Source organism: Heterodontus francisci, unplaced genomic scaffold, assembly GCF_036365525.1.
Source record: "Heterodontus francisci isolate sHetFra1 unplaced genomic scaffold, sHetFra1.hap1 HAP1_SCAFFOLD_59, whole genome shotgun sequence".
In the NCBI taxonomy this organism is placed as follows: Eukaryota; Metazoa; Chordata; class Chondrichthyes; order Heterodontiformes; family Heterodontidae; genus Heterodontus; species Heterodontus francisci.
In genome coordinates this window covers 1,101,523-1,112,322 of record NW_027140758.1, presented here as the reverse complement: position 1 = coordinate 1,112,322, position 10,800 = coordinate 1,101,523, and positions in this window count along the sequence as shown.

Sequence of the window (10,800 nt, the reverse complement as noted above, 5' to 3'; positions counted from 1 at the left end):
CTTGCAAACTCCACACAGGCAGTACCCGGAATCGAACCCGGGTCCTTGGAGCTGTGAGGCTGCGGTGCTAACCACTGCGCCGCCCTGCCAAAGTGTGTAACTGTACACTTCTCCCCATTATATTCCATCTCTCACATTCTTGCCCACATACTTAGTCTGTCTAAATCCCTTTTCTCCCCCTTTGCATCCTCCTCACAGTTTACTTTGCCACCTCACTTTATATCATCGGCAAACATGGATAACATGACATTCGGTCACCTCATCTAAGTCATTGATACAGAATGTAAATAACTGAGTCCCGAGCACCAATCCTTGCAGTATCCAACTACTTACAGCTTTCCTGCCGAAAATGACTCGGTTATTCCTACTCTCTGTTTTTTGTCTGTTAACTACTACTCAATCTATACTAATATATTATCCCCAAATTGCATGGGACCTACATTGGTGTAATAACCACTTGTTTGATAACTTATTGAATGCTTTTTGAAAATCCAAACAGACTACATCCACTGGTTCCCCTTATCTACCCTGGCAGTTACAACATCAACATATTCTAATAATTTATCATTGACAATTTCCTTTTAATAAATCCATGTTGACTCTGACCAACCATATTCTGATATTCCACATCACCATTTACCATGTCTGTAATAATAGATGATAGCATATTCCCCATTGCTGATGTCAGGCAAACTGGCCTCTAGTTCTTTGCTTTCTCTCTCATTCCTTTCTTGAATAGTGTGGATATGTTTGTTACCCTCCAATTCACAGCTTCCAGAATCCAGGAATTGTTTCTTATAAGTAACGGGAATAGCTGTGGGAAAATGAATCTGAGTAATTCTATTCTGAGTCCACTGTATGATTCAGGTCAAATAATAATTATCAATAAATAGGAGTAAAATCAGAGTTCAATTGAACTTTAATTTGAAGGAAATCAGCGTTGTAAATATGTTTATTCAAATTATACACTTCTTGCTTTGGGAAACAAAATTCCTTCGAGACAGCACCCAACTCAGTTCCGATCTTTCAGTTTCTCATCTGAGGAATTTAAGGAATGCCAAACTGGAATGGCTGGGAATCAAACCCGGGCACAGCTGCTTGGAAGGTTTTTGACCTGAAACATTAACTCTGTTCTCTCTCCACAGATGCTGCCTGACCTGCTGAGTATTTCCAGCATTTCCTGTTTTTATTCCAGCTGTTTGGAAGGCAGCTATGCTCATTGCTCTAAAAGCATCGCTCACATGGAGCAATACATTGAGTATTTCTGTGGATTTTGGGACTGGGCCGCTGTCTTTTGGTCTCTGATGCTATAATCACAGCCAATAAAATACTTAGCTCAGTTCCAGGTGTTTAAAACTGGTGAACTGAAAGGCGACATGATGTGTCAGGATGTTTCTGAACAGCAATAATCACAATTTTACAACACAGAAAGAGTTCATTTGAACAATTGTGCTGCTCTTTGAACGATCTATCCAATCAGTCCCACCTCCCTGTCATTTTCACATTGCCCTGTAATTTCCCCATCAAATAATGATCCAATTCCCTCAGGAAAGTTATTATTGAATCTGTTTTCACCTCCCTTTTCAAGCAGTACATTTCTGATCATCAGAACGCGCGATAAAATATCACCTCATCTTCCCCTGATTCTTTTAACAATTCTGTGTCCATTGGTTACAGACCCTTCTGCCAGTGGGAACAGTTCCTCTTCAACCCATTAGAATGTAGAACACAACTATTAAATATTACATTAACATCTCTGCACCAAGAAGAACGACCCTAGATTTGCTACAAAAACAAGAAAAGCTGGAATCACTCAGCAGGTCTGGCAGCATCTGTGGAAAGAGAAGCAGAGTTAACGTTTCGGGTCAGTGACCCTTCTTCGGAACTGACAAATATTAGAAAAGTCACAGATTATAAGCATGTGAGGTGGGGTGGGGTAAGAGATAACAAAGGAGAAGGTGCAGATTGGACCAGGCCACATAGCTGACCAAAAGGTCACGGAGCAAAGGCAAACAATATGTTAATGGTGTGTTGAAAGACAAAGCATTAGTACAGATTAGGTGTGAATACACTGAATATTGAACAGCAGCAAGTGCAAACCTGAAAAAAAAACCTGAAAAAAACAGTGGGTAAGCAAACTGAACAAACTAAGATGAAATGAAATAAATGCAAAAAAAGATAGTAAAAAATGTAAAAAAGAATGTATAAAAAAGGAAGAAAAATTAACTAAAAATGAAAGTAAAATGGGGGGCTGTCATGCTCTGAAATTATTGAACTCAATGTTCAGTCCGGCAGGCTGTAGTGTGCCTAATCGGTAGATGAGATGCTGTTCCTCGAGCTTGCGTTGATGTTCACTGGAACACTGCAGCAATCCCAGGACAGAGATGTGAGCATGAGGGCAGGGGGGAGTGTTGAAATGGCAAGCAACCGGAAGCTCAGGGTCCTGCTTGCGGACTGAGCGGAGATGTTCCGCAAAGCGGTCACCCAGTCTGCGCTTGGTCTCCCCAATGTAGAGGAGACCACACTGTGAGCAGCGAATACAGTATACTACATTGAAAGAAGTACAAGTACATCGCTGCTTCACCTGAAAGGAGTGTTTGGGGCCTGGGATAGTGAGGAGAGGGGAGGTAAATGGGCAGGTATTACACCTCCTGCGATTGCAGGGGAAGGTGCCCTGGGACGGGGACGAGGTGGTGGGGGTAATGGAGGAGTGGACCAGGGTGTCGCGGAGGGAACGATCCCTTCGGAATGCTGACAGGGGAAGGGAGGGGAAGATGCGACTGGTAGTGGCATCACGCTGGAGGTGGCGAAAATGGTGGAGGGTGATCCTTTGGATATGGAGGCTGGTGGGATGAAAAGTGAGGACAAGGGGAACCCTGTCACGGTTTTGGGAGGGAGGGGAAGGGGTGAGGGTAGAGGTGCGGGGAATGGGTCGGACACGGTTGAGGGCCCTGTCAACCACAGTGGGGGGGAAATCCTCGGTTGAGGAAAAAGGAGGTCATATCAGAAGCACCGTCATGGAAGGTAGCATCATCAGAGCAGATGCGTCGGAGACGGAGAAACTGGGAGAATGGAATGGAGTCCTTACAGGAGGTAGGGTGTGAAGAAGTGTAGTCGAGGTAGATTTGCCATCCTTTCACGCATCTCTAGTGCCATTCTAGTCAATCTCCTCTGCACTCTCTCTCAGGCCTTGATATCCCTGCTAAAATGTGGAACCTAGAATTAGACACAATGCTCCAGCTGAGGCCGATAACCAGTGAGATTTATAAAGGTTCAGCATAAACTCCTTGTTTGTGACCCGTATTCCTATTCCTGTTTCTAACCCAGTGTCGGCTCTGAGCTGTTGAAACTGCCTGAATAAATATTTCCGCTCAACTTAGAGGCCGGAATGTGAGAAGCTGCTGAGAATAAGAGACCCTCGCAGCCAGGCGTCATTTCCTGGTGGATTTTTCAATAGAAACTGGGGCTGGAGAGAGTCTTTGGGAAATGTAATTCCTGAATGCAGTGAGAGAGTATGTGATTGGTTGCAGATATAAAACTATTGTGACATCACTGCCAATCACCCAATCACAATCTTTACTTTCTCCCATCCCTCATTAGCATAGAGCTGTGGGATTGTCTATTTCATCCGCACTCGGAAGGGGTTTGGTTTATTTCTGTATCTGAAACTGAAAATGGTAAGCTCCCCCCACCAACCTGAACTGAGGGGCTGGACCCCTGGGAAACCCCTCGAACTGTATCGGGAAAACTTTCATTTGCTGTAAATGTAAAAATGTAATTGGCATGACAAATGTGAAATGGAAGGGTTGTGAAGCAACTCATGATTGTATTGAAGGAAACTGATCTCCCTTGCAATGTTTGTATTTTTTGGTGCTGTTTGAAACTGTTTGGCAATGTATTTTTAACAGATTTTTATCAATAAAGTATATTTTGGAAATAAAAAAAAGAGAAGAAAGCAGCTCCTAAGAAAGGCGCCAAGAAAACCTTAAATAAACCGTCAACAAAGGGCGGCAAGAAGCGGAGGGAGGAGAGTTACTCCATCTACATCTACAAAGTGATGAAGCAGGTTCATCCCGACACCGGCATCTCCTCCAAGGCCATGAGCATCATGAACTCGTTTGTGAACGATGTTTTCGAGCGCATCGCGGGTGAGGCTTCCCGCCTGGCCCATTACAACAACCATCAGCTCCGGGTGATCCAGACCGCGTGCGCCTGCTGCAGCCCGGGGAGCTGGCCAAGCACGCCCTGTCGGAAGGGACAAAGGCGGTGACCAAGTACACCAGCTCCAAGTAAAACTGCACAATGGACTGAAAAACATCCCAAACACAACGGCTCTTTTAAGAGCCACCAACAATCTCTGAAAAAGCTGCATCCGACATCTCTATGAAATCACTTTAAGACAATGTATAATATAATAACGATCCCACTGCTGTGTTTGTATCTCCTGTTATTAACCGAACACGAACCCATAATCTGATCACCCGCCTTCACTTTTTTTGCTTAAAGCTGCTCTTATTCTGGTTTTTCACAGCCCCTGAATGACCGCATTAACAGCTGATTTCAGCGGTAAGGATTAGACATTAATCCCTTCACTGATTAATCATTTTATTAACAGCAACTCTCCGCAGTGTAACAGCCTGGGATGGGATTATTACAGAGCAAGTTAAGGGCCGTTTGAGGACTTGATCCGGCTTCCTCTTTTCAGAGAAGGACACTGGGCTCTGATTGAAAACTAAACTGAGTATTTCACTTCAGCCCAATGCAGTCCCCACCCGGGACAGTTTGAAAGCGATTGTAGCATGAGTCACAATTTAAATAACATTTTACAAGTTGAATAATACAAAATCAAGAGATGGGACTTTAAATCTTTGACTAAGGATGACATTTATTTTAATCCGCTCCTTTCCGGCAATGAAATTGGCGGGCTTTTTGAAATTGACAAATTCTCTGCTTCTGATGTCGTGGCGGGTAAATCCCGCCCTCTTCTGTTGGTCAGTGACCTGATTGGTGAAGAATATAGGCAAATGGAATTCAGTACCGACCATTGAGGAGAGTTCTCAGTCTTTCAGTAAAGTAAATGCTGCGGAAATTATCCATTTGTGAAAGTATTTGTGTGATTGTGGAAATGTCTGGAGGAAAGACCGGCGGGAAAGCTCGGGCCAAGGCCAAGTCTCGCACCTCCCGGGCTGGGCTGCAGTTCCCGGTGGGCCGTGTTCACAGGCTCCTGAGAAAGGGCAACTATGCTGAGCATGTGGGTGCTGGAGCCCCGGTCGATCTGGCTGCTGTGCTCGAGTATCTGACCGCTGAAATCCTCGAGCTGGCCGGCAACGCGGCCCGGGACAACAAGAAGACCCGCATCATCCCCAGACACCTGCAACTGGCCGTCCGCAACGACGAGGAGCTCAACAAGCTGCTGGGACGGGTGACCATCGCTCAGGGCGGGGTGCTACCCAAGAAAACCAGCGCTCAGAGCTCCCAGAAAAAGCAAAGCAGACAAAATGTCATCTAATAAACCAAAGACTCTTTTCAGAGCCACCCACAGTCTCTGTGAAAGGGCTGATTACTGTCTGATTCCAGCATGTCAGTAACAGAACAGAATTGGAACTATTTAAAATGTTTGTGAGCAACTATTTCAGTGGCTTCTCACTGTCCCCCTGATCCCTGTGTGAAAGGGAATTACCAATAGTCTAATTTATTCCTTTCCACACCGAGTTTGAGTTATTAGTCCCTGAAGGATTGCTGAATGGAGTCTTTTACCGCCGGTTACAGATAAGAAGTGGGGGAAAAAATGACAGGTTAAAGCTGTGCGTAAAATAGCGCCAGGAATTTGTGGCAATAATAGCGGAATAAAGAAAGGTTTTTAAAGGTTGGTGGAAAATATTTTACGAACAACTTTAAATAGATTTTCCAGTAATTCGCTTTTTGCCGACACTGAAATTGGCGCCTTTTTCGAATTCAAACGTTCTGCCAATTTCGACAATTTAAGCCAATGATTTGCTGCATTTTCCCTAATTCGAGGCTCTGCGATTGGTTAAGAAATGCGACTGGGAAGAGGGTGACCAATCAGAAGTGAGCGCGGGCTCAAACTGCGGGAATTCCAGGTCCCTGAATGATTGAGCTGAAACTGATCAGTTTCACAAACCCTGTCAGTTTCAGTGCAGGAAACACCGTCTCGGGGGAAATAACATCACAAGTGGGTCTGGTTCCAGTGACCGATTCAACGGCTGCTGCAAAACTCCCGGATTCCCTCATTGCAGCGAAATCATTTTGAAATTCTATGAAAACAATGAGTGATTCTGGAGGAGTGATGTGGCTTTTCACTGAGGGCATGTGTCGACTGGGGAAATAACTAACTGGAGCGTCTCGGGCACTGTTTACACAGCCCGTTCAGAAAATCAAATCCACTGCACATCCTTGCTGCAACTGAAATGTCAATTTCGGGGATTCCAGTTTTCTACCCGAACACAGCACAGATTTATTCCAGACAGTTCTGAACAGCCTATCCCATCTCCCGTTTCCAGCTCACTGCTCTCTCTGTGAGACGGTGGGTGGCTCTTCGAAGAGCCTTTGTTGTGTGTTTGCTGGAAAGGGTCGAGTTGTGCGGCCCTGCCGTTTCAGAGCGTACACCACATTCATGGCAGTGACCGTCTTGCGCTTGGCGTGTTCAGTGTAGGTGACCGCATCCCTGATCATATTCTCCAGGAAAACCTTCAACACCCCGCGAGTCTCCTCATAGATCAAACCCGAGATCCGCTTGACCCCGCCACGGCGAGCCAGGCGGCGGATTGCTGGTTTGGTGATGCCCTGGATATTATCACGAAGCACGTTGCAGTGCCGCTTTGCTCCGCCTTTGCCCAGTCCTTTCCCTCCTTTACCTCTGCCAGACTTTCTTTTATTAATTTCCAAAATATACTTTATTCATAAAAATCTGCAAAAAAAATACATTACAAAACAGTTCCAAAAAGCACCAAGTCCAACAATACAGAGAGTAGAAAGGAGATCAGTTTCCTTCAGTACAGGAGTGAGTTGCCTCACAACCCTTCCATTTCATTTCTCATGCCATGTACATTTTACAGCAAACAAAAATTTCTGGCTACAGTTCGAGGGGTTTCCCATGGATCCAGCCCCTCAGTTCACTATGGTGGGGGGACCTTACACTGTGGTCTTTCCCCATTGAGCCTTTGCTGCAGCTGCCCCAAGCTTTAGTGCGTCCCTCAGCACGTAGTCCTGGACCTTGGAATGTGCCAGTCTGCAACATTCGGTGGTGGACAACTCTTTGCGCTGGAAGACCAGCAAGTTTTGTGCAGACCAAAGAGTGTCTTTCACCGAATTGATAGTCTTCCAGCAGCAGTTGATGTTTATCTCGGTGTGCGTCCCTGGGTACAGCCCGTAGAGCACAGACTCCTGTGTTACAGAGCTGCTTGGGATGAACCTCGACAAAAACCATTGCATCTCTTTCCACACCTGCTTTGCAAAGACACATTCCAGGAGGAGGTGGGCAACCATCTCTTCCCCACCACAGCCACCTCGAGGGCATTGTGTGGAGGGGGTGAGACTTTGGGCATGCAGGAAGGATCTGATGGGGAGGGCTCTTCTCACCACCAGCCAAGCTACATCTTGGTGCTTGTTTGAAAGTTCTGGTGATGGGGCATTCCGCCAAATGACTTTGGAAGTCTGCTCAGGGAACCACCCAACAGGATCCACCATCTTCTTTTCCCATAGGGCCTTGAGAACATTCCGTGCAGACCACTGCCTGATGGATTGGTGGTCAAAGGTGTTTTTCCACAGAAACTTTTCCATGAAGGATCGGTGTTACGTACGGCACAGTCCAACTGGATGGAGCGTTCCACGGCAATATGACCAGGCCCATCCTTCGCAACACCGGGGACAGATAGAACCTCAGCACTGAGTGACACTTGGAGTTTGTGTACTGGAGGTCTACACACAGCTTGATACAGCCACACACAATGGTAGCCATCAGGATGAGGGCGATGTTGGGGACATTTTTCCTGCCTTTCCCCAGAGGTTTGAACATCGTGTCCCTCGGGACCTGGTCCATTTTGGATCCCCAGATGAAGCGGAAAATGGCTCAGGTGATCACCACAGTGCAGGAGTGCAGTATGGGCCAGACCTGCACCACGTACAGTAACCTGACACAATGGAGAGAGATCGCTGCTCCCACATGTTCAGCTTTTGTTGTACCCTGGCTACTCGCTCTTTCCAGGTTTTGGTGCATGCCCCGGCCCTTCCGAACCATACCCCAGCACCTTCAGGTCGTCTGACCGAATGGTGAAGGGGACAAAGGATCGGTCAGCTGAGTTCCCAAAGAACATGGCCTCGCTATTGCCGTGTTTAACATTGGCTCCCGAGGCCAATTTGAGCTGGTCACTGATGCTCATCAGTCTGCGCACAGGCAGCGGGTTCAAGCAGAAAACGGCGACGTCATTCATGTACAGGGAGGTTTTAACCTGAGTGCCTCCACTGCCTGGGATTGTTACCCTTCTGATACTCGCATTCTTCCTAAGAGACTCAGAAAAGGGTTCAATACAGCAAACAAACAAGACGGGGAGAGAGGACAGCCCTGTCTGACTCCAGATTGGATTGAGAAACTTTCTGATTCCCACCCATTGATTGAGACTGCGCTACTGATGTTTGTGCGGAGCAGTTTGATCCAATTGCAGATTCCCTCCCCAAACCCCATTTTGGAAAGTACGTCCATCATGTAGGTGTGCGATATCCTGTCAAAAGCCTTCTCCTGGTCCAGGCTGATGAGGCAGGTGTCCACCCTCCTGTCCCGTACATAGGTGATCGTATCCCTGAGTAGTGCGAGACTATCAGAGATCTTCCTGCCTGGTATAGTACAGGTCTGATCAGGGTGAATCACCAACTCCAGAGCAGACTTGACTCGACTGGCGATAACTTTTGACAGAATCTTGTAGTCGATGTTAAGCAGTGGGATGGGCCGCCAATTTCTGATTTCTGCCCCCTCCCCCTTCCGCTTGTAGATGAGGGTGATGATGCCTTTCCTCATGGATTCTAATATGCTGCCAGCCAGGACCATACTCTGGTATACTGCCAGACTTTTATTTTAAATTTCCAAAATATACTTTATTCATAAAAATCTGTAAAAATTACATTCCCAAACAGTTTAAAACAGCATCAAGTCAAAAAATACAAACAGTGCAAAGGTGATCAGTTTCCTTCTATACAATCACGAGTTGCCTCACAACTCGTCCATTTCATTGTCATGCCATATACATTTCTACATTTACAGCACACAAAATTTTCCCTATACGGTTCGAAGGGTTTCCCATGGATCCAGCCCCTCCGCTCAGCTTGGTGGGGGGACCTTACACTGTGGTCTTTCCCCATTGAGCCTTTGCTGCGGCTGCCCCAAGCTTTAGTGCGTCCCTCAGCACGTAGTCCTGGACCTTGGAATGTGCCAGTCTGCAACATTCGCTGGTGGACAACTCTTTGCGCTGGAAGACCAGCATGTTTCGGGCAGACCAAAGGGCATCGTTCACCAAATTGATAGTCCTCCAGCAGCAGTTGATGTTTGTCTCGGTGTGCGTCCCTGGGAACAGCCCGTAGAGCACAGACTCCTGTGTTACAGAGCTGCTTGGGATGAACCTCGACAAAAACCACTGCATCCCTTTCCACACCTGCTTTGCAAAGACACATTCCAGGAGGAGGTGGGCGACCGTCTTTTCCCCACAACAGCCATCATGATAATTCTTGCCTCAAATCAGTGCACATCAAAAGAGACTGATTCCGTCAGCTTCCTTTTTTTTTCCAGGCCGCCCGGACCTGGCTGAGAAAGGCAGAGTGAGAGCAGGGAGGGGAGGAGACAAGGGTGAAGATTAAACAGAGAGCGAGAGGGAAGGAGACACCCAGAGTGACAGACAGAGAGAGAACGGCCCCTCATCTTTCAGCTCCACCTCCAGTTTCCTCCGGGTTGCCAATTTCAAACCCTTTATTAACAGTTGCACCGAAACCCAGCTCTCCACGCAAACCCTTCCAGACTCGACCTTCATAGTCAAGGCTTTCCAGAAAGCCAGAGTTTTTAAATATGGTCCCACTACAATTAACACTCAGTAATATTCCCACATAAACATAGTCCATTCTATACTAAGAAACCTCGTCAGTAACATCACCATTTCCACACACATCCGCTTCCAGCAGTTTACAGCACCTTACTGCAGCTATTTGGGGAATCTCCTGTATTAAGATTGGAGTTGGAAAGCGGCCTTTACCCGGCAGTGTTATTGTCTCACACTGAATCTGCCAGACATCCTGTTCTCTTTATTGTGAGAGAGAAAGCACGGATTTAGGAAATGTTCATTTGAAATGATCTCTGTTAAGAACGAGCCCGGCCGTGGGACAGGTATTCCAGTGCAAAGAGCTGTCCATGACCAAGTGTTGCAGACTGGCACATTCCATCATTCAAGTCTATGTGCTGTGGGATGGCATTGAAGCTTGGGGAAGCCACCATGGAGTCTCAATAGAAAGGTGACAGTCTAAGGCCCTAGTACAGCGAGGGGCTGGAACCTGTGTAAAACCCCTCGGGCTGTGTGCACCAGAGAATGTTTGATGTGTAATGTAAATACTGTAAATATAACCTGTGCAGGCAAGGATAGTGAGATACCTCATGTACATTATTGAAGGAAACTGATCTGTATTGTACCTTATGTCATATTAAATTTGAACTGCTTTGCAATTTAATTGCACAAATTATATGAATAAATTACATTTTGTGCAAAAGAAAGCAGCTTTCCTGTCAACACACACCTTGTCTCAGGG